The 27,449-nt window shown below is 40.2% G+C and overlaps 1 long non-coding RNA gene across 1 annotated transcript in view; it reads right to left on the bottom strand.

Moving 5' to 3' along the window:
* Positions 1–27,159, bottom strand: part of LOC132377156 (uncharacterized) — an 82,826-nt gene extending 55,667 nt beyond the window's left edge. The window contains exons 1-2 of the long non-coding RNA XR_009506545.1: positions 27,056–27,159; positions 24,112–24,263 (exon numbers count right to left, since the gene is read on the bottom strand). This is a non-coding gene — a long non-coding RNA (uncharacterized LOC132377156). The remainder of the gene's footprint in view (positions 1–24,111; positions 24,264–27,055) is intronic.
* Between the last annotated feature and the right edge of the window lie 290 nt (positions 27,160–27,449).

Raw genomic sequence — 27,449 nt, 5'->3', positions numbered from 1 at the left:
CAAAAGGTTAAAAACCCCTCACTGGCCTCTCCAGCCAGGCAGCACACACCAAGCCCCTGCCATGGGCCCAACGTGGTCCTGGAGATCGACACACCAATACATTAGTTTTCTCTCATGCTTTGCTTCCTCTTCCTGTTTCCTACGTTAGTTGCTCTGAATATCAGCCCCTGACTTAGGCCCCTATCTCGCTTCTGGCCTCCTCATTCTTCACAGATTATTTGGCCTCATACTTCATTACAGAGAAATTGGAACTTCTTCATTTTATCCATGTCCATTGACTCTATTGCTACCTATATGCTGTTCTCTCTCAAATATATAAATTTCCAAATCTCATGTCTCTCTTGAATTTGAATTCTAACCACCTGCTCATCCTAAATATCCTCCACACACTTCAAATTAAACGGGATTATTCATTACCCATTCCTGCCATCACAAGCTCTGACTCACTCACACCTAGGCACAGATGGTGACAACAATTCTGTGCATTAGACTCTTTGGTGCCATATCTGGATTTAACTCCCTCTCCCTCATCCCCAAATTGTAATAGTTAATTTGTCCCTTTAAATATTTCTGAAATCCATTTCTCTTACTCGACCCAGACCCTGCTCAATTCTAGCCATGACCATTTTAATAATCTTTTAAAGAATCTCCTGGTTTCTAGTATCTCACTGTCTTCAGTCCAACTAGAATTATCCTTCTAGAACTCAAATTAAGCCATCTCACTTTCCACCTTAAAAGCTGTATTGCCTAGATCAGTGAGCCTCACCTGGGTGATCTGTTAAAGAACAGGTTGCTGGGCCCCACCCCCAAGGTATCTGATCCAGTAAGTCTGTAGTGGGGCCTGGGAATTCGCATTTCTAACCCATTCCCAGGTGAGGCTGCTGCTGCTCAGGAAGCGACCCTTGAGAATTACTGGCCCAAACCAGTAAAACTGTTTGCTTTGTAGTTCTTCCAAGAAAAAATGTTTCAGTACCACCCTCCTAAACATGTATGCCTATTTATTTATACATTATATATTCAACGCATGTTCTAATGCACTAACACAGTGGGTACATCATGAAACACACTAAAAATCATCATAAAAAGATGAGCTCAAAACAAATAGAAAGTTCAAGACTATCCTTCCTGCATCCAAATGGACCCTGTTGTTCACCCTGCATCAGAGGATTCTGGGAGGGATAAAGATTAAGAATAAGCGCACAACTTGAGATGCAAAGTCTTATCCTCAGTTTTTCTGGTCAATCATAGCCAGCCTGCGTTCTCTCTAATCCTGGCTCCAGACCATACGTTACAACCTTAGGAAATTTCCTTAACTTCTCTAAGCCTCTGTGTCTTCCTCTGGAAAATGGAGATAATGTTAGTAACTACCTGGGATTGTTCTTAGGATTAAATAAATTCATATGCATAAAAAAGTCCCTAGCATATAATAAATGTTTGATTACTGTTGACTATCATGATTGCTCCCGGTTAGACACCTTATGCTATAACCATGCTGATCAATTCACTGTTCCCTGAATAAACATCTACAACTCAATGTCTTTGCTCATGTTGTATCCTCTACCTGGAATATACTTCCTTTATCTCCAGTTGATAATATCCTTCTCATCTTTCACAGCCCAGCTGAAAATATTATGTCCCCCGTGACAACTTAACCCGAACTTCCTGGCATAATTAATTGGTGTCTCCTCTGTGTTCCTCTGCACTTGTACAAGCCTCTGAATATGGCTTTCCACAATGTATTATGTACAGTTGCTTACATGCCATTTCCTCCAATATTGTGGGCATGATATGAACAATGTCTAGTTGACCTATGTATCCATCACATCACCCCCAGAAAGTGCTTGGCACATGGCAGATGGTAGATACTGATTGCGAAGGAGGGTGAGGACATAAGGGTGACAATCCTATTCTAGTACCACAGCCCAGCCTGTGACCTTGTGTTCGGCTGCAGATGGTGTTTTCCCCAAGTGACTCCCCACTTCAGCCCCACTTTCCCTGGTCCCTTGGCCAATGAGGCTGTGATATAATAAAAATGAAGATTTAGTCTTTGTCCCAGATTCCTAGCACACAGCTCCTAAAAACCTTGAAAACTTCAGAGTGATGAGTGTCTTATGCATGCTATCGAGACGACTGGTTCTAGGGGCCCCTGGACAGCTTCAGGATGGGGGTTGTTCATTAGAAAGATCAAGCCTTAAATAGAAACTTGGAACTTTCAGTCCTTCCCCCTAACTTCCTGGGAGAGGAGAAGGGCTGGAGATTGAGTCTAATCACCAATGGCCAATGATTTCACCAATCATGCCTGCATAAAGCAACCCCCATGAAAACCCCTGAACAACAGGATTTATTAAAGGGCTTCTGGGTTGATGAATGCATCTATGTGCTGGGAAAGTGCTGCACCCCAATTCCACAGGACAGAAGCTCCTGCACTTGGGACCTTTCTGGATCTCACCCTATGTACCTCTTCATTTGGCCGTTCATTTGTATCTTTTATAATGTCCTTTCAAATCAACCTGGAAACATAATAAAGTATTTTCCTAAGGTTTGTGAACTCTTCTGGCAAATTATCAAACCTGAAGAGGGAGTTGTGGGAACCCCAGATTTAGAGCCAGTTGGTCAGAAGTACAGGTGTCAATCTGAGCTTACAACTGGCACGGAGGCAGTCTTCTAGGACTGAGCTCTTAATCTGGGTCATTAGTGTCAGATGAAATTGAATTGTAGGCCACCCAGCTGATGTCCAGAGAGTTGAAGAATTGGTTGGTGTGGGGAAAAGAACCAAAAAACACCCATTTGGTGGAACGTGAGTAAAAGCAGTTCAGAGAGGACAATTAGGTTTCATATGGAAGTCTGCATCCATCTAATAGAAATATGCTAGAGGTACCATACCGCAAACTATGCCTTCATCAGCCCTACATCCCGTCCATCTGAATAGTATGTCCACAAAACGGTGACAGACAACACCTATTCAAATTGATACCTCAGTTCTTCTCCCTGGTTTCTGTAATGTCATGGCCTTGGATATAAAAAACTGAATGCTTGTCCTCAGTTGAAAACTCTCCCAACCTCATTAATAAGAAAGCCCAAGCATCCAAGGCCCTGAAGGCTTTAAATTATGTTTCCCTTGAGTCAACGCCAGACCCCTATGTCACAGTATGTCCCAGTGCATATCCACATCTATTTGAACCACAGGTAACATGTGTTAGAGGTTGTGCTTCTCAACACTGCCCTGGTTGTCTGCAGGGCTCATCTTCAGTTCTTTCAGAGTTGCTACCAGGTTCTCCAAGTAGACTTGCTCTTTGTTAATCCTTGTTGCCCACTCCATGAAAAATACCGGAGTCAAAGTACACTAACATTTTAATAAACCAGTCAAAGCCCATCCACCACCTGCTAATCAGGGTAACACTGTCACCCTCCCTCTGCCCAGATTCAATGGAGCTCTGTTTACATGTACTCGTGATACTGGGCTAATTTATTGTGAAAGAAAAGCTAGCTTCATGTCACATAAGGTATATTTTTAAACCACAGCACACAGCATAAGGGAGCCAGATATGCCCCTGTCAACCCTAATGAAAGAAGAATATCAGACCCATTAAAAGGCTAAAGTCCAATCACCCTTCAGTGACTTTTCTTCTCATCAGCAAAAATGCTCATTAATTCTAATATCTTTGCTTTCAGGCATGAACTATGAGATCTGAACAGAAATTTCATTTGTAATGAATACATTTGGACAGAAGTAAAATTATGATGATTCTACTGGTAATAATAAAAATAATAAAACATATCACAGGAACCAGAGGATTCTCTGAGCTGGCAGGGGATCTGTGAGACCCTCTGTCTGTGACATAGTCTCATGATGACCAGAAGCACCTGTATAAATAGTGTGACTATAAAATCATGAGGCTGATTCTTCTAACCAATAAACCAGAATGCATAGGTCCAGATAGCAAACATCCATTACCGACTTAATCAAGTGTTCAGGATATGGACTGTTCTTTTGAATAACCCTGCGAGCCTATTTTTGAGCCTGTATTTGGTGAATCTACAGGAATGCTTTTTCTGGGATGGGAGATTATTGTAAGGATACTGGGGACAAGTATGTAGAAGGCCACAGAGTCACCTTGGAACCCAGAGAGTCCAGGTCTGGATTTTCCTAAAGAAGGAGATAATCATTCTCCATGATTTAGACATCAATGAAATAACCAGATTCTCTTACTTGACTTAGCATGTATATTTTCCACCAGAAAAAAATCTTTGAGTTCTGCATACAGCAGGTACTTAACAAATATTTGTTCAGTGAGTAAGTGAATAGGTTCAGATTTGCCACTATCCAACACTATCCAATTGCTTCCCTAGTCTTTAAGGAATAAGGCTGTCCAATCCCACAACCTAATCCCACAACCTAACCCCATGACTACACTAAAGGCAGGGGAAAAGCCTCATGGAATAGCTATATCAGCCCTGGGCTCCTCACCTCTAAGATAATTTAACATAAAAGAATAGACTACTACTTTTTTAAGCCCCCGCATTTATGTCTCTGCTACCAATAGCCAAATATATCAATAGTTACTAATCCATCCCAACATATACTACTGCTCCCATTTCACAGGTAAGCAAACCAGTTCAGAGAGATTAAGATTTTTGCACCAAACTACACAGCTAGAAAGCACGAAGTCAGGCTTATAAACCCTGGTCTCTCACAGCAAAATCTTGTTCTTCCTAATGTGCCTACCACTGTAGTGGCCATGAATCAATAGAGCAATTAGAATTGTTATGTCTATTGTAATATGTAGTTAGAAAAAGGATTTGGCTTCAATAGATCAAAGAGAAAAGAAATTAGAAAGAGAGCCTGTGGGGAAATGTGTATGTGGAGAGTTGCCAGAAGAGAGGCCAGCCAAAAAAGGATTTAACACAATTGCTTATCAAATGGGCAAAGGACAGGACCTGCAATTCACAAGTGAGGACACATAATTAGAAGACAAATGGGGAAAACATTTAATTTCTGTAGATATCAAGGAAAAGCCAATTGAAACAACAGCTTTATGCCTTCTAAAACAACAAAGAATGGCAGCACTCAGTGTTATCAATGTGCTGTGAAGGCCATACACAAATGGACCCTGGTGAAAATATAATTTAGAACACCTATTTGAAACAAATTTACCTATAATTGTCAAGAGTCATGAAGATGTTTATGCCCTTTATCTTAAAGAACATACGCGAGAAAGAAATGTATTTATATAGATAAAGATGCAAACCATAGCAATATTCAGAACAGCAACAGTTTAAAATTAAGTGCCCACAAACAGGAGGATGTTTGTGTAATATGGTGGAATATTACAGCGTTAGCTCAGTCTATCCCCTCTGGTCTGGACCACTGCAATAGACTTGTTTCTTGTCGCCAGCGTTGTCCTCCAATCCAGGCTCCACTCTGTCACCAGATAGGTCTAATGAGTATGGCACTCCCATCGCCAGCCTGGTGGAGTTCCAAGTTCTGAGACAGGCCCCCAGGGCTTCTGCGAGCTTTGTTCCACCTGCCTGTCCAACTTCATTCCTTGCACCTGCCCCACCTGCAGGCCTGTTTTCCCAGTGTATTAAATACAATATAAACACATTCATTTCCTGAATAAACATCTATAACCCAATGTCCTTGCTTATGTTGTAGCCTCTGCCTGGAATATCCTTCCTTCATTTCCACTTGGTAAAATCCTTCACATCCTTCACAACCCAGTTGAGAAGGTGAGCTGGGCTTTACTCATGCATCTTTAGAAATAACGGGGCTGTATCTGTGCAACAGATGCCAGTTTGCCTTCATGACTGAGCTTACTTACTGCCTCTTTGTAAATAATTTCTTAATTTTCTACACCTTCATTCCCAGGAGAAATCAACCATGCTTTCCTTGGGACCTCCAATGAATGGTCTATCATGGTTATATGGATGTTTATCATGGTATCTGTTATTCCTCATTGCATGTATTTTTGTATATGTCTCTCTCTATTAAACTCCTTGAGGTCATGGGCACATCACCATAGCCAATCATATCAGCATCTTATTCACTATCATTTACTGAATGCTTACTCTGTGCCAAGAACTGTGCCATGCATTTTGCATTTTATCTCCACATCTCATTAAAATTTTACAACTCTGATAAAGTATGTTGTTAATTAGTCTCAGTTTAAAATATGTGGAAACTGAGGCTCAAAGAAGTTAGTAACTTGCCCAAGGCACAAAGTGAGCAAATGGCATAGCCAAGACTTGAACCCTGGTCTAATTGATTCTGGCCATCTACCCACCATACTGTCTCATTCTCTTTTTTAATATAGTAGCTGAGTATCTTGTCATCATGGAGGAGCCTGAAGGTTCCCAAAGGCAGACATTGGGGCTTGTTAATGAAGACAGGCCAAACAAAGGTAAAGCCTTGACATGGAAGAAAGAACAAGCTGAGCTCTGATGATGTCACTGGAGCCCAGGATCCAATGGTGCCTGAAGCTGGCCCTGTGCTGTGGAGACCTCAGCTTGCAGGATCTTGGTTCCAAGGCTGGAGGTCGGGCCCGAGCTCCTGTGGTGGGAGCGCCGAGTCCAAACTTCAGGACTAACAGAGAACCTCAGACCCCAGGGAATATTAATCGGAGTGAGGCTTACCAGAGGTCATCACCTTGGCAACAAGACCTGGCTCTACCCAACTGCCTGCAAATTCCAGTGCTGAACACCTCAGGCCAAACAACCAGTAAGACAGGAATACAGCCCCACCCATCAAAAAAAAGGAAAAGACAAAAACTATGTTACAAACGAAGGAACAAGGTAAAAACTTACAAGACCAAATAAATGAAGACAAACTAGGCAACCTACCTGAAAAAGAATTCAGAGTAATGATAGTAAAGATGATCCAAAATCTCGGAAACAGAACGGAGAAAATATAAGAAACGTTTAACAAGGACCTAGAAGAACTAAAGAGCAAGCAAACAGTGATGAACAACACAATAACTGAAATTAAAAATACGCCAGAAGGAATCAATAGCAGAATAACTGAGGCAGAAAAACGGATAAGTGAGCTGGAAGATAAAATGGTGGAAATAACTGCCAGGGAGCAAAATAAAGAAAAAAGAATGAAAAGAATTGAGGACAGTCTCAGAGACCCCTGAGACAACATTAAACGCACCAATATCCAAATTATAATGGTCCCAGAAGAAGAAGAGGAAAAGCAAGGGTCTGAGAAAATATTTGAAGAGATTATAGTTGAAAACTTCCCTAACATGGGAAAGGAAATAGTCAATCAAGTCCAGGAAGTGCAGAGAGTCCCATACAGGATAAACCCAAAGAGAAACACACCAAGACACATATTACTCAAGCTATCAAAAATTAAATACAAAGAAAAAATATTAAAAGCAGCAAGGGAAAAGCAACAAATAACATACAAGGGAATCCCCATAAGGTTAACGGAGGATCTTTCAGCAGAAACTCTGCAAGCCAGAAGGGAGTGGCAGGACAATTTAAAGTGATGAAAGGGAAAAACCTACAACCAAGATTACTCTACCCAGCAAAGATCTCATTCAGATTTGGCAGAGAAATCAAAAGCTTTTACAGACAAGCCAAAGCTACGAGAATTCAGCACCACCAAACGAGCTTTAAAACAAATGCTAAAGGAACTTCTCGAAGCAGGAAACAAGAGAAGAAAAAGACCTACAAAAACAAACCCAAATCAATTAAGAAAATGGTAATAGGAACATACATATCGATAATCACCTTGAGTGTAAATGGATTAAATGCTCCAAACAAAAGATACAGATTGGCTGAATGGATACAAAAACAAGACCCGTATATATGCTGTCTACAAGAAACCCACCTCAGACCTAGGGACACATACAGGTTGAAAGTGAGGGGATGGAAAAAGATATTCCCTGCAAATGGAAATCAAAAGAAAGCTGGAGTAACAATACTCATATCAGATAAAATAGACTTTAAAATAAAGACTGTTACAAGAGATAAAGAAGGACACTACATAATGATCAAGGGATCAATCCAAGAAGAAAACATAACAATTGTAAATATTTATGCACCCAACATAGGAGCACCTCAATACAAAAGGCAAATGCTAACAGCCATAAAAGGAGAAATCAACATTAACACAATAATAGTGGGGGACTTTAACACCCCACTTACACCAATAGACAGATCATCCAGACAGAAAATAAATAAGGAAACATAAGCTTTAAATGACACAATAGACCACATAGACTTAATTGATATTTTTAGGACATTCCACCCAAAAGCGGGAGAACACACTTTCTTCTCAAGTGCACATGGAACATTCTCCAGAATAGATCACATCTTGGGTCACAAATCAAGCCTTGGAAAATTTAAGAATATTGAAATTGTATCCAGCATCTTTTCTAACCACAATGCTATGAGATTAGAAATCAATTACAAGAAAAAAAACTGTAAAAAACACAAATACATGGAGGCTAAACAGTGTGCTGCTAAATAACCAAGAGATCACTGAGGAAATCAAAGAAGAAATTTAAAAATACCTAGAAACAAATGACAATGAAAACATGATGATCCAAAACCTATGGGACGCAGAAAAAGCAGTTCTAAGAGGGAAGTTCATAGCAATTCAAGCTCACCTCAAGAAACAAGAAAAATCTCAAATAAACAACCTAACCTTACACGTAAAGCAACTAGAAAAAGAAAAGAAAGAAAACCCACTAAAACTTAGGAGAAGGAAACTAAAAGTTAGTAGAAGGAAAGAAATCATAAAGATCAGAGCAGAAATAAATGAAATAGAAATGAAGAAAACAATAGCAAGGATCAATAAAACTAAAAGTTGGTTCTTTGAGAAGATAAACAAAATTTATAAACCTTTAGCCAGACACATCAAGAAAAAAAGGGAGAGGACTCAAATCAATAAAATTAGAAATGAAAAAGGAGAGATTAAAACTGACACCACAGAAATACAAAAGATCATAAGAGATTACTACAAGCAACTATATGCCAATAAAATGGACAACCTGGAAGAAATGGACAAATTCTTGGAAAGGTACAACTTTCCAAGATTGAACCAGGAAGAATTAGAAAATATAAACAGACCAATCACAGGTAACGAAAATGAAACTGTAATTAAAAGTCTTCCAACAAACGAAAGTCCAGGACCAGATTGCTTCACAGGTGAATTCTATCAAACACTTAGAGAAGAGTTAACACCTATCCTTTTGAAACTCTTCCAAAAAATTGTAGAGGGAGGAACATTCCCAAATTCGTTCTATGAGGCCACCATCACCCTGATGCTAAAACAAGACAAAGATATCACAGAAAAAGAAAATTATAGACCAATATCACTGATGAACATAGACGCAAAAATCCTCAATAAAATATTAGCAAACAGAATCCAACGACACATTAAAAAGATCATACACCATGATTAAATGGGATTTATCCCAGGGATGCAAGGGTTCTTCAATATATGTAAAACAATCAATGTGATATACCATATTAACAAATTAAAGAATAAAAAGCATATATCATCTCAATAGATGCAGAAAAAGCTTTTGACAAAATTCAACACCCATTTATGTATGATAAAAAACTCTCCAGAAAGTGGGCATAGAGGGAACCTACCTCAACATAATAAAAGCTATATACGACAAACCCGCAGCAAACATCATTCTCAATGGTGAAAAACTGAAAGCATTTCCTCTAAGATCAGGAACAAGACAAGGATATCCACTCTCGCCACTATTATTCAACATAGTATTGGAAGTCCTAGCCACAGCAGTCAGAGAAGAAAAAGAAATAAAAGGAATACAAAATGGAAAAGAAGTAGTAAAACTGTCCCTGTTTGCCAATGACATGATACTATACATAGAAAATCCTAAAGATGCCACCAGAAAACTACTAGAACTAATCAATGAATTTCGTAAGGTTGCAGGATACAAAATTAATGCACAGAAATCTCTTGCATTCCTGTACACAAACAATGAAAGATCAGAAAGAGAAATTAAGGAAACAATCCCATTTACCATCACAACAAAAAGAATAAAATACCTAGGAATAAACCTACCTAAGGAGGCAGAAGACCTGTACTCAGAAAACTATAAAACACTGATGAAAGAAATCAAAGATAACATAAACAGATGGAGAGTTATACCATGATCCTGGATTGGAAGACTCAATATTGTGAATATGACTATACTACCCAAAGCAATCTACAGGTTCAATGCAATCCCTATCAAATTATCAATGGCATTTTTCACAGAAATAGAACAATAAATTTCACATTTTGTATGGAAACACAAAAGACCCTGAATAGCCAAAGCAATCTTAAGAAAGAAAAACAGAGCTGGAGGAATCATGCTCCCTGACTTCCGACTATACTACAAAGCTACAGTAATCAAGACAGTATGGTACTGGCACAGAAACAGACATATAGATCAATGGAACAGGATAGAAAGCCCAGAGATAAACCCACACACATAAGTCACCTTATCTTTGACAAAGGAGGCAAGAATATACAATGGAGAAAAGAAATCCTTTTCAACAAGTGGTGCTGGGGAAAATGGACAAATACTAGTAAAAGAATAAAATTAGAACACACTCTAATACCATACACAAAAGTAAACTCAAAATGGATTAAAGACCTAAATGTAAAGCCAGACACTATAAAACTCTTAGAGGAAAACATAGGCAGAACACTCTATGACATAAATCACAGCAAGATCCTTTTTGACCCACCTCCTAGAGAAATGGAAATAAAAACAAAAATAAACAAATGGGACCTAATGAAACTTCAAAGCTTTTGCACAGCAAAGGAAACCATAAACAAGACAAAAAGACAGACCTCAGAATGGGAGAAAATATTTTCAAACAAAGCAACTGACAAAGGATTAATCTCCAAAATACACAAGCAGCTCATGCAAATCAATATCACAAAAACAAACAACCCAATACAAAAATGGGCAGAAGACCTAAATAAGCATTTCTCCAAAGAAGACATACAGATGGCCAACAAATACATGAAAAGATGCTCAACATCACTAATTATTAGAGAAATGCAAATCAAAACCACAATGAGGTATCACCTCACACCAGTCAGAATGGCCATCATCAAAAAATCTAGAAACAATAAATGCTGGAGAGGGTGTGGAGAAAAGGGAACCCTCTTGCACTGTTGGTGGGAATGTAAATTGATACAGCCACTATGGAGAACAGTATGGAGGTTCCTTAAAAAACTAAAAATAGAACTATCGTATGACCCAGCAATCCCACTACTGGGCATATATCCAGAGAAAGCCATAATTCAAAAAGATATATATGTACCACAATGTTCATCGCAGAACTACTTACAGTAGCCAGGACATGGAAGCAACCTAAATGTCCAACAACAGATGAATGGATAAAGAAGATGTGGCACATATATACAATGGAATATTACTCAGCCATAAAAAGGAACAAAATTGAGTTATTTGTAGTGAGGTGGATGGACCTAGAATCTGTCAGAGTGAAGTAAGTCAGAAAGAAAAGAACAAATACCATATGCTAATGCATATATATGGAATTTTAAAAAGCGGCACTGGTGAACCTAGTGGCAGGGCAAGAGTAAAGACACAGACCTAGAGAACGGATGTGAGGGCACGGCGGGGGAAGGGGAAACTGGGATGAAGTGAGAGAGTAGCATTGACATATATATGCTATGAAATGTAAAATGGATGGCTAGTGGGAAGCAGCTGCATTGCACAAGGAGATCAGCTCGATGCTTTGTGACGACCGAGAGGGGTGGGATAGGGATTGTGGGAGGGAGGCTCAAGAGGAAGGATTTATGGGGATGTATGTATATATATAGCTGATTCACTTTGTTATACAGCAGAAACTAACACAACATTGTAATGCATTTATACTCCAATAAAGATGTGGGAAAAAAATACATAGTAGCTGACACATAAAAGGTGCTCAATAATTGTTATAAAAATAAAATTACATGGCAAGCTGGATAAGCGTTTACAACAGTTAGAATAAAGGCAGAATATAAAAAATGGATCTACACACTGATTACAACTCAATCAAAACTACGTGTGCATCTTTGACAAAGACTTGTGAAACTGACAATGGCAAAGGTCAATTTACTAGAGAAATAGAATTCTGGAAATTTTAAAATTGATTTTCCCCTTTCATAGCATTCTTAAATTGCTTACCAAGAATTTTGTTCATGAAAGCCTAGCTCAGTGCTATTCTACCATCAGAGCTCCCAAAAACATAAAGGTATCAACTGACTAGAATGCAGAAACCAGAGGTCTTAACTGGTTACCTACTGAACATTTCTGGTGAAAACTGTATGCATATCAGCAGGCCAGAAAAATGGATATGTACAAAGGAGAAGAAATGCCAGTTGCCTTTTGTGCTGAGCTGCCATACATAAGGAAGACTTGCACAAAACCTTAATTCTGTCTGAAAAGTAAACAAAACCAGAACTTGCCAGCACCATTTCATAGAAGTGAATTCCAGAGATGGATCTTTAAGTCAACTCTCCACTATATGCAAAGAATGTATTGAAAGAGTAGGAGAGAGAGGCAAGAGAAAGGAGAAAGAGAAGGAAAATGAGAGTGGAAGAAACAAAATGTGATTTGACAAAGATGAAAGAAAAAGAGGCAATTAAAACACAAATACATCTACCTGTTGGTTCTCTTAAAAATCCTTCCCTGAATTTTCATATTTCAAAATGTGCTGTTGTTTAATTTCACCCAAGAAATAGGAAAAATGATGGTGCCATTAACTGAAGTGGGAAATCCAAAGGAGGGGATGCTTTGAGAAAATATAAGCCTGTAAAGAGGACTTGATAAACGTGTGTGCGTAGGCCATTAAATGCAAGTGTCTTGTTGGTTGAGTTTCAGTTTCCAATAGGACATCTTTCATGGCCTGCCAAAATAGGAACACCTCCTCTCAGGGGGCAAGACTACATTTCAGTTAATTTTCTATTTCAATAAGATAGAAATTGCAAGTCAGCAAGAAACAGAGACAGGCTACACAGTTCCCTTAGTCTTGTATTCCTGATCAAATGCAGGGCCCAGAAATAGCCAGAATAGACCTCACTGCTTTTGCCCTTTGCCTACAAATGACAATGACTAATGATGAGGGTAGGTTGGGTGGAGGTAGGCTGAGGGCAGGTGGGGCTACCCTGGCATTGAGGACCCATTGAGGGCTAACAACACACACCCCTTTGCAATAAGTTTAAGGGAACAGCATTGTCTTTTCTTCCCATGAGATACTGACATTTAACCCCATCCCAAAGCAATCACCACCTCCACTTTTCCCTCCCTCTATAAGTCAACAGGAAAAATAACATTCCCCAAATAAGAGATTCATTTCTCATCAAAATAGAACCTTCTTTTATGTAACTACACAGAAGCTTCCTTACTGAAGCACTAAATTCAAAAGCAGCTATAAGTAAAAAGAATCTGCTCTTATCATAAATAAAAGATTGTATATGCGAACTTATTTGCAGTAAAATCTTAGATAAAAAATATAATTTATACCCTAGTTTCTCCTGTGTATTTTATGTAATATCCCAGTAAAATATTTCCATTTTACAACATGTACCTATTAAAACCATTCCTCATAAAACTGTCGGCATAAAATAAAATACAAAAACTGGAAGGAAAAAGCAGAGGAAAAGAAAATATATCAAAAAGAGGTGATGAAAGGCAACAGAAGGATGCTTGTGGAAACTCTCCCAGTGAGACATAAATAACAGTAATATGGAGGCAGTGGAAGATGCTAATAATTAAGTAGGATATTTTAAGGTGAATCCTTAAATCCTTCTTCAAATGCCATTCGTTTCTCTATGCTAACAAGGAATTCTCTCACAATAAAATCTGGAGACAGGACCTTACTAGTGACATAGAATGAGTCTACAAAATAAGTCAATTAAAAAGAAAGTGTCCTGGAGGACTTCCCTGGTGGTGCAGTGGTTAAGAATCTGCCTGCCAATGCAGGTGACACAGGTTCGAGCCCTGGTCCAGGAAGATCCCACACGCACGGAGCAACTAAGCCGGAGCACCACAACTACTGAGCCTGCGCTCTAGAGCACGTGAGCCACAACTACTGAGCCTGTGTGCCGCAACTACTGAAGCCCACGCGCCTAGAGCCTGTGCTCTGAAAAAAGAGAAGCCACAGCAATGGGAAGCTCGCGCACTGCAATGAAGAGCAGCCCCCACTCGCCGCAACTAGAGAAAGCCTGCGCACAGCAACAAAGACCCAATGGAGTCAAAAATAAATAAATTAATTAATTAAAAAAAAAAAAGTGTCCTGGAAACGGCAAATATTGTCTGTGAAAATGCAGCCCAACATGTGATTGAAGTTTACTCTCGAGTCAACAGGTCCTCCTCCCACCTACAGGTGGACTTGCAGCCTGTGAGCCAAGGAGCCCTTAAAACCAGCGAATCGGATCTGTCAGTCTTTGGGAGGTTGTCAGTATTTATTCTGAAATCATTTCAGATGTACAGAAAACTTGTAAGAATAATAAAAAGAACTCCAGATACCCTTCTTCCAGATTTTCTACAACTGTTAAATTTTTATCACTTTCTCATATATATATGAATTATTATATTATATAAATTACATACATTCAAATTACACATATAATTAAATATACACATGTATTTGATCATTTGAGAATAAATTGCTGATTTATGATACCCATTCACCCCTGAAACTTCAGTGTGTATTATTTGGGGGTACTCTTTTACGTAACTAGGAGAACATAATCAAAATCAGGAAAATAATATTTAATATGATCTAATCTGTAGATCTTATTCAAATTTGGCCACTTGTCCCAACAACAACATTACAGTTTTTAAAAATGAGATAACTAAAAAAGGAAGAGAAATTGAAGGAAAATTTTAGTCCAGGATGCAGTCCAGGATCACACATTCAGCTGTCCCGTCTCTTTGGTCTCCCTTAATCTGGAACAGTACCTCCGTCTCTTTGTTTTTTCTGACCTTCACTTGTTGAAGAGAACAAGCTAGTTATTTTGTAAAGTAACTTGGTTTTGTCTGGTATTTCCTCATGATTATATTCAGATTACACATTTTTGACAGAAATGCTGCAGAGGTGATATGTCTTGGTATCAGGAGGCATATGTTCATTTGTCCCATAAATGGTGATAATAACTTTGATCACTTCGCTAAAGTGGAGTCCCTTGTAAAATTACTACTTTTCCCTTTGTAATTCATAAGCGGAGATACTTTGAGATTAAGTAAATATCCTGTTCCTCATCAAATTTTCACCCAACAGTTTCAGCATCTGTTGATGACTCTTGCCTAAATCAATTATTATTGTGATAGTTCCAAATGAGGAGTGATGCCGTGGTCTATAGATGGGGTGACTCAGATCTCTGGGGGATCAGATGGCCTAAGTTTTGACTTGGAAAAGAAAGCAGTATCTATTTCTACTTCAATCTATAGAAAGTAAAGATCAACAAAATTGTCCTAGTTGATGGCACTATGGAGAACATAGCATCCATTTTCTGTGCATCAGTATTTCTCAATGGAAAGGAGAGGTTTTTTTTATCACTATCAAAAAGGTCACAGGTTTAGAAAAGTTGAGAAATACTGTACTAGATGCTTTTCTTTCAAGAGAAATTAACCTCCAGTTTAGAAAATGGAATGGCTGTTTTTCTCCTAAGTAATTTTTTTTGATTTTATGCAAAAACATTCTGAATTATGTAACCAACCAAGTTTTTCCTTTTGACAATACCTGCTAGAAAACTTAGAACTTAAACAGTGTGTAGTTCATGGTGATAAGTCTTTTAACTCTGCATTTTAGGGTCTCATTTTTTGATCATTTAATGTTTCCAACTAGTTTTGCTTTCTTCTTTTGCTCTAATTTCTTATTTATGCATCTATTTTATTAGGTATTTTTGTAGCCAAATTGAAACTTTGTGGACTAAGACATACAAACTAATAAAATAGTCTATAATTTCTTTTTTCATCAGTTGCTCTATCTCAAATCTCCAGATCAAATTTCTTATCAACTGGGGCTATCTTATTTTGTTCCACTTGACATGACACGTTGGAGGAGGGGCGTGGGTGAAAGAACACATGAGAAACTTTAATTCAGTGTCATTGGTTAATTCAGTGACTTTATGCTTTCCAGGGCCCTAAAATAATGAGATTGGTTATTGCTTGTCACTTGGAATGGATCCTTCTTGGTGCAGGGAAAAGAGCACTGAACCAGTCATCAGAAGGCCCATTCATGGCATAATTCTACTTCTGCCACAGATGTGGTGTGACCTTGAACAAACCAATTCCAATATCTGAACTTCAGCATCCTTGGGGAATAACTGGGAATGAAAGCACCTAAACTGCCTATCTCACCAAACTATTGGAAAACTCGATAGGAAACTGCTTCAAGAACTACAAGATCCAAGAATTCCTTATCATCTTATCATCTGGTAAGAGCATCAGACCATAAACAAGTAAACAAATATACAAATAACTTAATTTCAGATAATAGTAAATGCTGTGAAAACAAAATAGACGAAAAGATTCAAGAAGGAAGGCGGGGAGGGTGATTTGAGACCAGAGAGCCAAAGGAGACCTCTGTAAGGAATGGATATTTAATCAGAGACCTGAATAAGGAGAAGCAGAAAGCTATGCAGGGATGACAAGAGCTCATGAAGCGGGGATAAAACCTCGAAGGCAGGAAGCCACTCAGTGGGCTCCAGTAACTGCAAGAAGCCAGTGTGTGTAGGGGGTGTTTACATAGGGCAGGTGTGGCAGAGGCGAAATCGAGGATGGAGGTGCAGCCTTTGCAAACCAATCTCTCTGCAGCCTCAGCATTAAGAGCATGGGCTCTGCAAATCCACAAACCTGGGTGCACCTCCTGGGTCTGCCTCTCACCATCGTGGTGGAGGTACTTAAGCTCCCCATGCCACAGCTTTACTGTATATAAAACAGGAATGATAGTAGCAGTTTCTTTACAAAATGGTGTGAGAATTGAGTGGGCTGATGCTTGGTCAGGGGAGCTCTCAAGAAGCTTATTACTTTCCGGTCCACTCCATCAAAGGAACAACAATGACCCTTAAAGAATAAACTGCACAAGTCAGGGTTCAAGGATATCTGATAAAACTTTTCTCATAGGATAAGCAGTAAACTCCTCAAGGATAGAGAACCTGTCTGCTCCAGCCCCTCAGCACCTAGCACAGAGCTGCACATAGTAGGTGCTCAATAAGATATCTACCCTGAGTAAATATTTGTGAAAGGCGGTTCCTGACAGTAGTAGCAAGCCAGCCATGAAACGCAGGCAGTAAATCACGCTCCCCTGTGCCCAGCTCTATACAGAATTCACAACAGGCACAACTTGTTTTTAAACTCAAGTTATGTGAAATGTTTTGAGATGGTCCTAACTTATTCAGAGGCATGCTCACCTTAAGTAATGGGTTGTCTCAGGAGTGAGTCCCTGGCTCTGCCATAATAGCTGATTTTTATCAACAATTAGGAAAAGAGGCATTTGTCTGATCACTCGGCCAATGTCTGAACAAATGGCTCCTCAGCCAACCATTACAAATACGTCCCACCACCACCAGCGTTTCCAAGTCCAGACTTCTCATTCTGATCATGCTAGGAATGTAATCAACTCCCTCTGTAGAGGTAAGTTAATTATCTCCTCAGGCTGTGAAAGAACACACGGGTTTGGTTTCTGACCACGGTGCCTAATGAGAGGGCCCTCCAGAGGAGCCAGAGGGCTTGTCGGCTGCCACCCCAGGGCCCCGGATGGCACCCGGGAGCCGTGGTTCAAAACGATCTGGCCTTTATCCCCCAGGTCCCCCATCGCACCTGCTTTAGTGATGCAGCGCTGGACACAGAACTTGGCTCTCTCCAATCTCCTCTGGCCAGCATGGCCGTGCCCTGTTGGCTGGAGCTGGGCTCCTGGAGCTCACCCAGCACCTCCTGCAGCCCAGCTCAGCTCCCAGCTCAGGATGTCCCTCTGGAAGCTGATCCTGAGATAGATAAGGGAGGAAATCAGCTTCCCTGTCCTCCATCACCAGGCTGCCAGGGACAGCAGGACCTAAAGACTCAAACATAAATCACCTGCCTATCTCCATGTTTTAAACTTCAGCTTTAATCCAGCTCAGAGTAGGATTAGCTGCCTCAGAGACTGCTAATTGCCAGATGGCCGCTGATAGCCAACCAGGGAAACGTGTGTGTCAGAGCCTGCTGTGAAGCCTTAGAAAGTCAGAACTGGAAAGGATCTGAGGGAGGCAGGCCAACCCTTCACTTCTCCATCATCACAATGGGGACAGGGGCAAGGCGGCAGCTCTCGGATGCACGGTGAGTTAACAGCACGTGCTGGGACCTTTCTCTGGGTTGTTCGAATTGAGGGGAGAAAGAGAGATGAGCATTGAGAGACAGCAGCGCATCGCTAGCTGATTATGTCCTGCTGCTCTCAGACAGGGGCAGAAGCAAGAGGAAGGGAAGTTAATTTACTGAATACCTCCTATATTCCAGATGTGATGTCAGCTGTTTTCGTGTGTAACACCTGGGTTCTAATCCCTGGTCTGCCACTGACCCTACATGTCATCTTGGGTAAATCACTTTCCCTGTGGAGGAGTCTTAGTACCTCAAGTGCAGGCTGAGAAGGGTAGAGTGGATTATCTCTAATAAGACAGTGGTTCTCATTCTTTAATGTGCACCAGAATCCCCTGGAGGGCTTGTTAAGATACAGATTGCTGGGTCCTACCCTCAGTTTCTGAATCATGGCGCTTGAGAATATGTGTGTCAAACAAGCTCCCCAGTGGTGCTGATGATGATCATCTATGGACCACACCTAAAGGTGCATCGCTCTAAGATATAACCGCCAACTCTAAAGTTAAATAGCATGCGTGAGTTCATGAAAAAGAAACATACACATACACACACACACACACTCTCTTTAAAAAGGAGTAAAAAACAAAGGACCCCAAGCTAGTAAATCAATCCCAGTGGGTCCAAGCCTATAGGTTTCCTTAAACCCTTGAAAACAACTCTAACATGTAGCAAGCCAAATCTGAACTCAAGTTTATGTCCTGTGGCTCAAGTCCTTTCTTTGGAGAGAATAAAGTGCTGCCTTACCCCCAAGAAGCCTATAAGCCTGAATGAAGCGCGTTCATTAACACAGTCATACTCAGATGGAGGCCCAAGTGGCATCCCAGGCAAGCATCTGAATGTCTTCAGTAGCTGGTACATCCAGACGTTTGCTATGCACCCAACGAGGACTGCAACCGGCAGGGCTACCACCGGGATGGAGAAGATGCAGGAGTGCTCACCATCGCTTCCGTGGTGTGACCAGAGGTCCACACCCCTCAAATCCCCACCCAGAGCAATGCCAACCTCCCAGGACATCAGCAGATTGTTTCTGGGAAATTTCTCAAAACATATATCAACCCAAAGGAAAGCAGAAAAAAAAACACATATATATTGAAAAACCCAGAAAAATACCCAAATGCTCCTAGGAGAATGTTTGACCCTTGACACACTGTACTCATGGGCTGAATATCTAAGATCAAAGCTACCTTGGAAGGGTATTATGGCTTTTATAGAACAACAACAAAAATGGGCAGGAAGAAAGCCCGGGGCAAGAAAGCCAGAGAACTTCCACGGGGCGCCGCCTCTCAGGGAAGATAGGTCGTGGCTAAAATCCGGGAAAGCTGTCTGATATTGGTGTCATTTTTGGTCTCCGGTCCTACGGGCTGGTCCACTATCATTGCAGACAGAATAAGTGATGTGGCCAAGGATGGGACATGAGAGGAAAGAAAAAAGAAATCTCCTTTTCGGTGTCTCCAGTGAGGCACCCAACAAGCTTAACCCCAGGCGGGAGCTGGTCTCTCACCCAGAGTATCATCTAATGCTTGTCTCCCCAGCCCTTTCCCTCCTACCTTTCAAATGGAAGCACTAAAAGCATTTACACTAAAAACTAATTCTATATAATTGTTACAAACCAGAATGCAAATGTCATAGATAATCCTTCCGGTAGAATATACATAATGTAAAAAAAATAATCAGTTTAACAATCAATCTAACAATTTAACAGAGTACCCATTTATCAACACAAGCCCAGAGTGGGGACAGAGGGTCGGGTGCAGGGGAAACAGAAGAGTGGAGGGTAGAGGTAAAAATAAGCATCTCTCTTCCTCTTAGACAACAGAGAGTTAATAGATATACTTGGCACGGATAATAAGTGACATATAAGATAAAATACTGTTTATTTAATGTAACCATTAATAGAATGTAAAAGGCTTTATATCCCACAGAAACTACCAAAAAAGAAATCAGAAAACAGACCGCATGGAAGAAGCAAGAAAACGGCAAAAAAATCACCACCACCCTTCCAAAAAGGAGGCATAAACAAGAGAAAATAGACAAATAAGATAGCAGAATTAAGACAAACCATGCTTTCCTAAAAGCCAAACCAAAAGGAAAACACCCACTGCTTCTAATGATCAAGTGGTGCATTATACCCGTTCCTTCCGGGCCCCTTGGTTGTTTCATTTCTTCATCTCACGGACTTGTCTCCACTTCAACCGCTGTGGCCACTGTCACTCATTAGACCTTGTCATCCCCTAAAGTGTCCTCCCTTCAGGAACAACTAAACCAATCACTGTACTCACATCTCCTTACATTTCAGCTGCAAAAGGAAAGAGGGCAGGTTCAAGGGAAGGCTTTGGCTTCTTTAGGTTTGTAGTAGGAGAAAATGAGATTTTGTTTAAAAAAAGAAAGAAAAAGCCAATGAAAAGAGTTACAAAGTAAAAGGATGAACAAACAGGAAAGAAAAGGGAAATCAATAGTGGCAAGTTTTGAAGATGGCAGTTTTGAGGGAGAGATGGGGTCAGGAAAGGGTGGAGCCACTGGCCTCTGAGTTAATCAAGCCTGCAATTCCTCAGCCACATATCAAACTATGGAATGAGACTGAAGCAGCACTCAGAGAAAAATTCTGAGCCACAATTTTATTGCTTCAAAAAGGAATAAAATAGAGAAACTAAGCATCTACCTCAAGATGTCAGAAAGAGAACATAATAATATGAGAAAAGTTTTTATAAGAATGTAATAGAGATAATATTACAAATTATGTTTTTTAGAAAGAAATCTACAGAAATGGAAAAGTAATTCTAACTGTTGACTTTAAAGAAACAGAAAAATATATAGTGGGTGCAATTAAGGGGAAAACGTTTAGGAATAAAAATGTGATTTAACCATAAGTATGAAGTTTACTTTTTTAAAAGGTAAATGAGTACTATGTCAGCCCTGCTAGTATATTTGAAAATCACTAGGAAAAGAGTTTCTAGAAAATCTATAAATCACCAAAATTGATTCATTAAACAAACAGCCTAAGTAGTTCAATAATTATAGGCAAACCTTAAAGAGTTCAACAGACTATATACATATAGACTATATATGTATTACACACATACATATAAAGCAAGCTGTACTCAGGTGAAACTTTCATGTTCTCAGGGGAAAGATAATATTAATGGTACCTAGACCCACAACCCCTTATTTATAGTTCTAAAATTCCAAATGCTCTGTAGTTTATTTTATAAAACCTTTGAAGACAAAACCTGACTGAAACTCATTTAACATTAAATTTGATCTGAATTCATACATATATATTATTATTATTTTCATGTCATGTATGAAATAGTAACATGTTTATTATGCCCTGCTGCCCCACTTCCCACTAGGTGAGATATGTAATATTGGTTTGGCCAAAAAGTTCGTTCGGCTTTTCCGTCACATCTTACGGAAAAACCCAAACGAACTTTTTGACCAACCCAATATATGTTATACATCGTGTATTACCTTTCTAAAAAGCCAAAGGTTCTGAATTCTGAAACATATCTGGTCTCAGGGGTTTCAGAACAGGCCTCGTGGGCCTGTATAAACTGGTACAGAACATAGAAAAAAAGATGAAAAGTTTCTCAACTATTTTAAGAAGTTTGTTAACCCTGATCTAAAATTTGGCAAAAGAGAATTCACTCAAAAAGAAAAACTACAGTCTGATTTCATTTGACTACGGAAGCAAAAACCTTCGATAAGTGATGTTTTTTATTGTTTTCAACTTGGTGATAAAAAATATGGTCATTGTTATGAACCGGGGTGTCCCCCACAAAATTCATATGTTGAAGTCCTAACACCCAATACCTCAGAATGTGACTGTATTTGGAGATAGGGTCTTTAAAGAGGTAATTAAAATAAGGTTGCAGGTGTGGGCCCTGATCCAATATGACTGGTGTCCTGATAAGTATAAGATGAGGAAATTTGGACACAAACACGCACAGAGGAAAGACCATGTGAGGACACAACAAGGAAGTCGCTATCTACAAGCCAAGGAGAGAGGCCTCAGAAGAAACCAACTCTGCCAACACCTTGATCTGGGACTTCTAAATCTCCAGAAATGTGATAAAATGAATTTCTGTTGCTTAATCCACCGAGTCTGTGGAACTCGTTGTCGCAGCCCTAGCAAACTAATACAGGCACATTTAATATTCAAGTTTGAATAATTACTAAGTATCCATTCCACCATTATAAAAACATCTCTTTTCCTTCTCTCTGGGCACTACTTTCATGAAAATTCCAAGAATCATAAGGATACCTACTCTGTGCAAATAGTCAATCCTGGTTACTAGTTTTACAGAAAAAAATGCTAGAAAATCTGACCAGTCTACCAGAGGGCCAAGTGTACTGCTACTATGATTCTTGGACCACACACACGGTATCTGTCGAAAGCACGTGGCTCAGAAACAGGGGTCATCCTTGTCCATGGATCAGAGCTTATCAATGGTCCAGACACCAGCACCAGGTGGTCCATGCTCCTGGGCCAGACTCAGCCACACACCCTGACCTGACATCCTGCCCCACCCGCTCAGCTTCCTGGCCCTCAGGAGAAAAAGCAGCCCTTCCCTCACTCAGTCCAGAGCCTGCCTATGCCTGCCTAGTATTATTAGTCATACTATTTTCAAGGGGAAATCTCACCTTGTGAAATGAAACGTGACCTGGTGAAAGGAAATAAAAGCAAACCAAATCCTGCCAAGTGAAAAGAGGTGTGTTCCATAACTAAGTAAAGATTATTTCAGGAATGCAGAGACAGATAAATATTAGGGGAAATTTTTAAACGTCATATCGCTAAGTCAAAGGAGAAAAAAAAATCTTCTTAAAAGATGAGGAGGTGACTTCAATAGCATTTCTAATTTATAACACTAACCACCACAACAAAAACATTTTATAAACTAGGAATGGAAGATTGCTCCTTGATATGATAAAAAACCAAAATTGTCCCAAGCCAAATGGCAGTAATAGCTAGTTAAAAGTAAGTGATGTTCCCACTTAACAGAAAATAATAAGACAAGGCTACTTGCAATCATGGTCATTGTTTATAGTATTCTAGAAGTTCTAGACCTGTACTGTCCAAAATGACAGCCACTAGCCACATGTGGCTACTGAGCACTTGAAATAGGGCTCATCTGAATTGAGGTGCGCTGTACCAGATTTTGAACACTTAGTATTTTTTTTAAAAAGAGTGTAAAATACCTAATTTTTAATTTTTATATTGATTTAGGTTGAAATTTTATTCTGGGTATATGGGGTTAAATAGTAATATATTATTGAATTAATTTCATGTTTCTTTTTACTTTCTTTTACCGTAGCTACTAGAACATTTTACATTACATATATGAATGGCATTATATTTCTATATTTCAGGGCTCTTCTAGACAGTGTAATGAGGTAAAAGAAAAGAAAAAATCTTTAGCCACAAGAAATAAGAAGGTGCAATTATTACTGTTTGAGGATTAGATGACTGTGTAGATGAGAAGTTATTACACATTTTAAAAAATAATTATTTAGAAATTAATGACTACTTTCTATGCCAGCATTAGACAGTTAGAGAATATAATGGAAAAATAAATCTCAAATGTCCACGAAATATATAATATACTCAAGAATAAATTGTATGTAAAATGTAAGACATTTTTATAAATAAATAGTTTAAAATGGCTTTAGTTTCTCCTTTGACAACAGTTTAGGGAAGAAGCAAAGATGTTCTCAGAGAACACTAGTCTGAACTGAGGCCCCCAACTGAGCAAACAGCTGTACTCACCTGACTGCCAGTCTGTAGTGGCTGCTGAGGACCAAATATCCATGTCCATCAAATACTGTAGAACTCACAGCATACAAGCTCAGCAATGACCTTGTTTCTGGCTCCACCTTAGGTTTCCTATCCTGATGTTTCTTTGCTTAATCATCCAAGCACTGCATTGTAAAACATGATACATGCATCAGCTATAATTATACACTGACTTCATGGTTTGTTTTTTCTCCTATTCCTTTAACTTTTTATGTAGGGCTGGTCCTTCCCCTTCTCTCAAATGACACTTCTCAGTCATCTTGTATCACTTCTTCAGGGACAAGCATAGTCTCTGTTTCTGCACCTCTGCCTTTTCATCTGAACAGATACCCCCTTTTCATTAGAGGCATTTGAAAATGCAACTCTTAGGACTCAATCTTGACAAATATTGCAGAGACAGAGGGACATTTTAACCTTTGACTTGTCAAGGGTAGTCACATCTACACTGAGGCTTAGTAAGGTTGTGAGAACATTCCTTACTAAATAAATCTTTTTTGTAACTTTGGATGTTAACTTTAATGTCATTTAATATAGGAGGAAATCTGTATATGATTTCTCTGGATCCTTAATAGCCTAGGTTTAATGACTGGAAAGGCGGGGCAGGGAGTCACATATCCTTGGCAGAGGATATAGGACTGTTTGGAGAAAACCTGAGAAAAACCCTGAGAGCCTCCAGGACCCAGTACCTTTGCAATTTGTCTGGTTTATAATCCTGGTCTGGAGCTTGGGACTTCTTACCTCCCAGGTGAAAGACTCCTTTTGGCCCTGGACAAGGACAATAGCCCCCAGAAGCCCAAGGGACAATTTACAAAGGCCCAGGGCTTACAGAGCCTTGCAGTGTCTCTCCACTCCAGACATGAAATAGGGCTTCTGATCCAAGGGCCATCCCAGGGAACTACTGGGAAGACGTGAGGATCTAGGCTGACAGGGGAAGTGTGTCATTTCTTAAGGCAAAAAGCAGTGGAGAAGAAGAAGCAAATATGGAGGATGAGGAGTTGAGTTTGGGACATTTTTTTTTAATTTTAATTTTAATTTATTTTATTTACTTATTTTTGGCTGCACTGGGTCTTTGTTGCTGCATGTGGGCTTTCTCTGGTTGTGGCAAGCAGGGGCTACTCTTCGTTGCGGTGCATGGCCTTCTCTTTGAGGTGGCTTCTCTTGTTGCAGAGCACGGGCTCTAGGGCGCACGGGCTTCAGTAGTTGCAGCACGCGGGCTCAGTTGTTGTGGCGCACAGACTCTAGAGCGCAGGCTCAGTAGTTGTGGCACACAAGCTTAGTTGCTCCGCGGCATGTGGGATCTTCTGGGACCAGGGCTCGAACCTGTGTCCCCTGCATTGGCAGGCGGATTCTTAACCACTGCGTCACCAGGGAAGCCCAAGTTTGGGACATTTTTATATTGACGTAGAACTACCAAGTGAAGATATATTAGTAGGCATTAGGATCTGGAATTCAGGAAGGACATTAGCCTACAGATGCAGATGTTAACAACTATAAACGTAAGTCCAGTGGTATTTGATATTTCTCTCCAGGAAATCATCGAGTTTTTCATTTTCAGGAGCACACAGAGGACATGTCTTGGATGACATAGAGATTTTAGAGGAACAGCACTGAACCTCTCTTACGATGCAGGTGGCCAGGAACTTCTGAGTGTTGTGTGTCCATTTTCAACTACTGCATAACAAATTATCACAGACTTAGCAACTGTGAACAATACACATTTATTATCTGACTATTGCTGGGGGTCAGAGTCTGGGTGTGGCTTAGCTGGGTCTTCTGTTCAGGGTCTCATAAGGCTGCAGTTGAGGTTTTAGCCAGGCTGTGTTCTCATCCAGAAGCTTGAATGGGGAAGAACCTGACTCCAAGCTCACTCAGGTTACTGGAAGAATTTATTTCCTTGTGGCTGTAGAACTGAGGGCCCCAGATTTTGCTGGCTAATGGTTGGAGGCTGCGCTCAGCTCCTAGAGGTCACCCAGCATTCAGAGAGGCCCACGTGGACTTTCCCAAAATGGCCACTTATTTCATCAAAACAGTGAAGGAATTTGCTAGTAAGACAAAGTCTCGTATAATGCAATGTAATCATAGGAGTGACATCCATCACTTTTGCTATATTCAATTGGTTAGAAGCAAGTCAGGTCCCCCCACACACACTCAAGAGGAAGGTATTATACAGGACACAAACAGGAGATCAGGACCATGGAGGGTCAATTACCTCAGAATCTGTCTGCCACATGCTGCATGGATGGGAGAGGCATTGAAACAGAGTTGAAAAGCCATCTCCAAGGAGCAAACATATAGCAGTGGGAGGCACAAGAACAATCACCACATATTCTGCCATGGTAGGCCACATAAAAGGTACAAAAGACCACAAATTTTGGCAGCTGCACATTAAATACATTCATTGACATATTCTGTTACTAGGGTCCCCATGCTATAGTTTAGAAGGTTGAGAGCGAGAGAGGGGGGAAGCAAAAAAGCTAGCCTGACGATAACCCTCAAAATGTATTACGATATTCTGGGGAGATTTGATCAGCATAGGCATCTGAACATTGAATGGGCACGGTGATTGGTCAAAGAATATTTTGGTTGATTTATTTCCCCATCTTCCCACTAGGAAGAATGGAGTTGATACAACTCTAGAAAGATGAAATATCTGAAAACTTCTATAACTCAATAATCAAAACCTATGTGAAATATCAGATATATGCTAGGTGCTAAAAATCAGATCACAGATAACCAATTCATCAACAACCTGCACAGAAAGGTGTCTAACTGCTGAACACAGGAAGCTCTGGCCTGGCTTGTTCCTCCTGTGCCCTAACTAACCTCTAACCTCAGCACCGCCCCTGGAAGAGCTGGCCAAGACTCTCGAAAGCTGCCAATGTGAGGGGTATACATCGTGCGGGAGATGCAGTTTCACCTCCGTCTTTTCTCCACCAGAAGCACCGCCCATGACACTGCCATCTGCTCAGCAACACGGCCTCCCAGGCACCAAGGACCCCGTTTGGGACACGAAACTGGGTACAGGGCCATTTCCTCTTGACACCTCAGAACTCATCTCCCTTCTGAAACAAGGACAGACATGCCCGATTTATCAGGGACCCAGCGAGCATGGAGGCAAATCTTTGTTCTCAGTAATTCTGAGACTTCAAGGATATTTGGTAGCAACTGAACCTAGTCTGCCTGAGCAACTGTTTCTGCAACACCAAACTCCATGAGGTTGTTAATGGTGAGAAGCGACTCTTGCTTCATCACAAACCAGCAAGAGGACATGCCCATTTCTGCTTGTCCAAAGAAACAAGCATGTCAGGCAA

Source organism: Balaenoptera ricei, chromosome 13 (genome assembly GCF_028023285.1).
Source record: "Balaenoptera ricei isolate mBalRic1 chromosome 13, mBalRic1.hap2, whole genome shotgun sequence".
Taxonomy (NCBI): domain Eukaryota; kingdom Metazoa; phylum Chordata; class Mammalia; order Artiodactyla; family Balaenopteridae; genus Balaenoptera; species Balaenoptera ricei.
The sequence above is the reverse complement of the archived record's forward strand: the minus strand, read 5'-3'. Positions and strand labels throughout refer to the sequence as shown.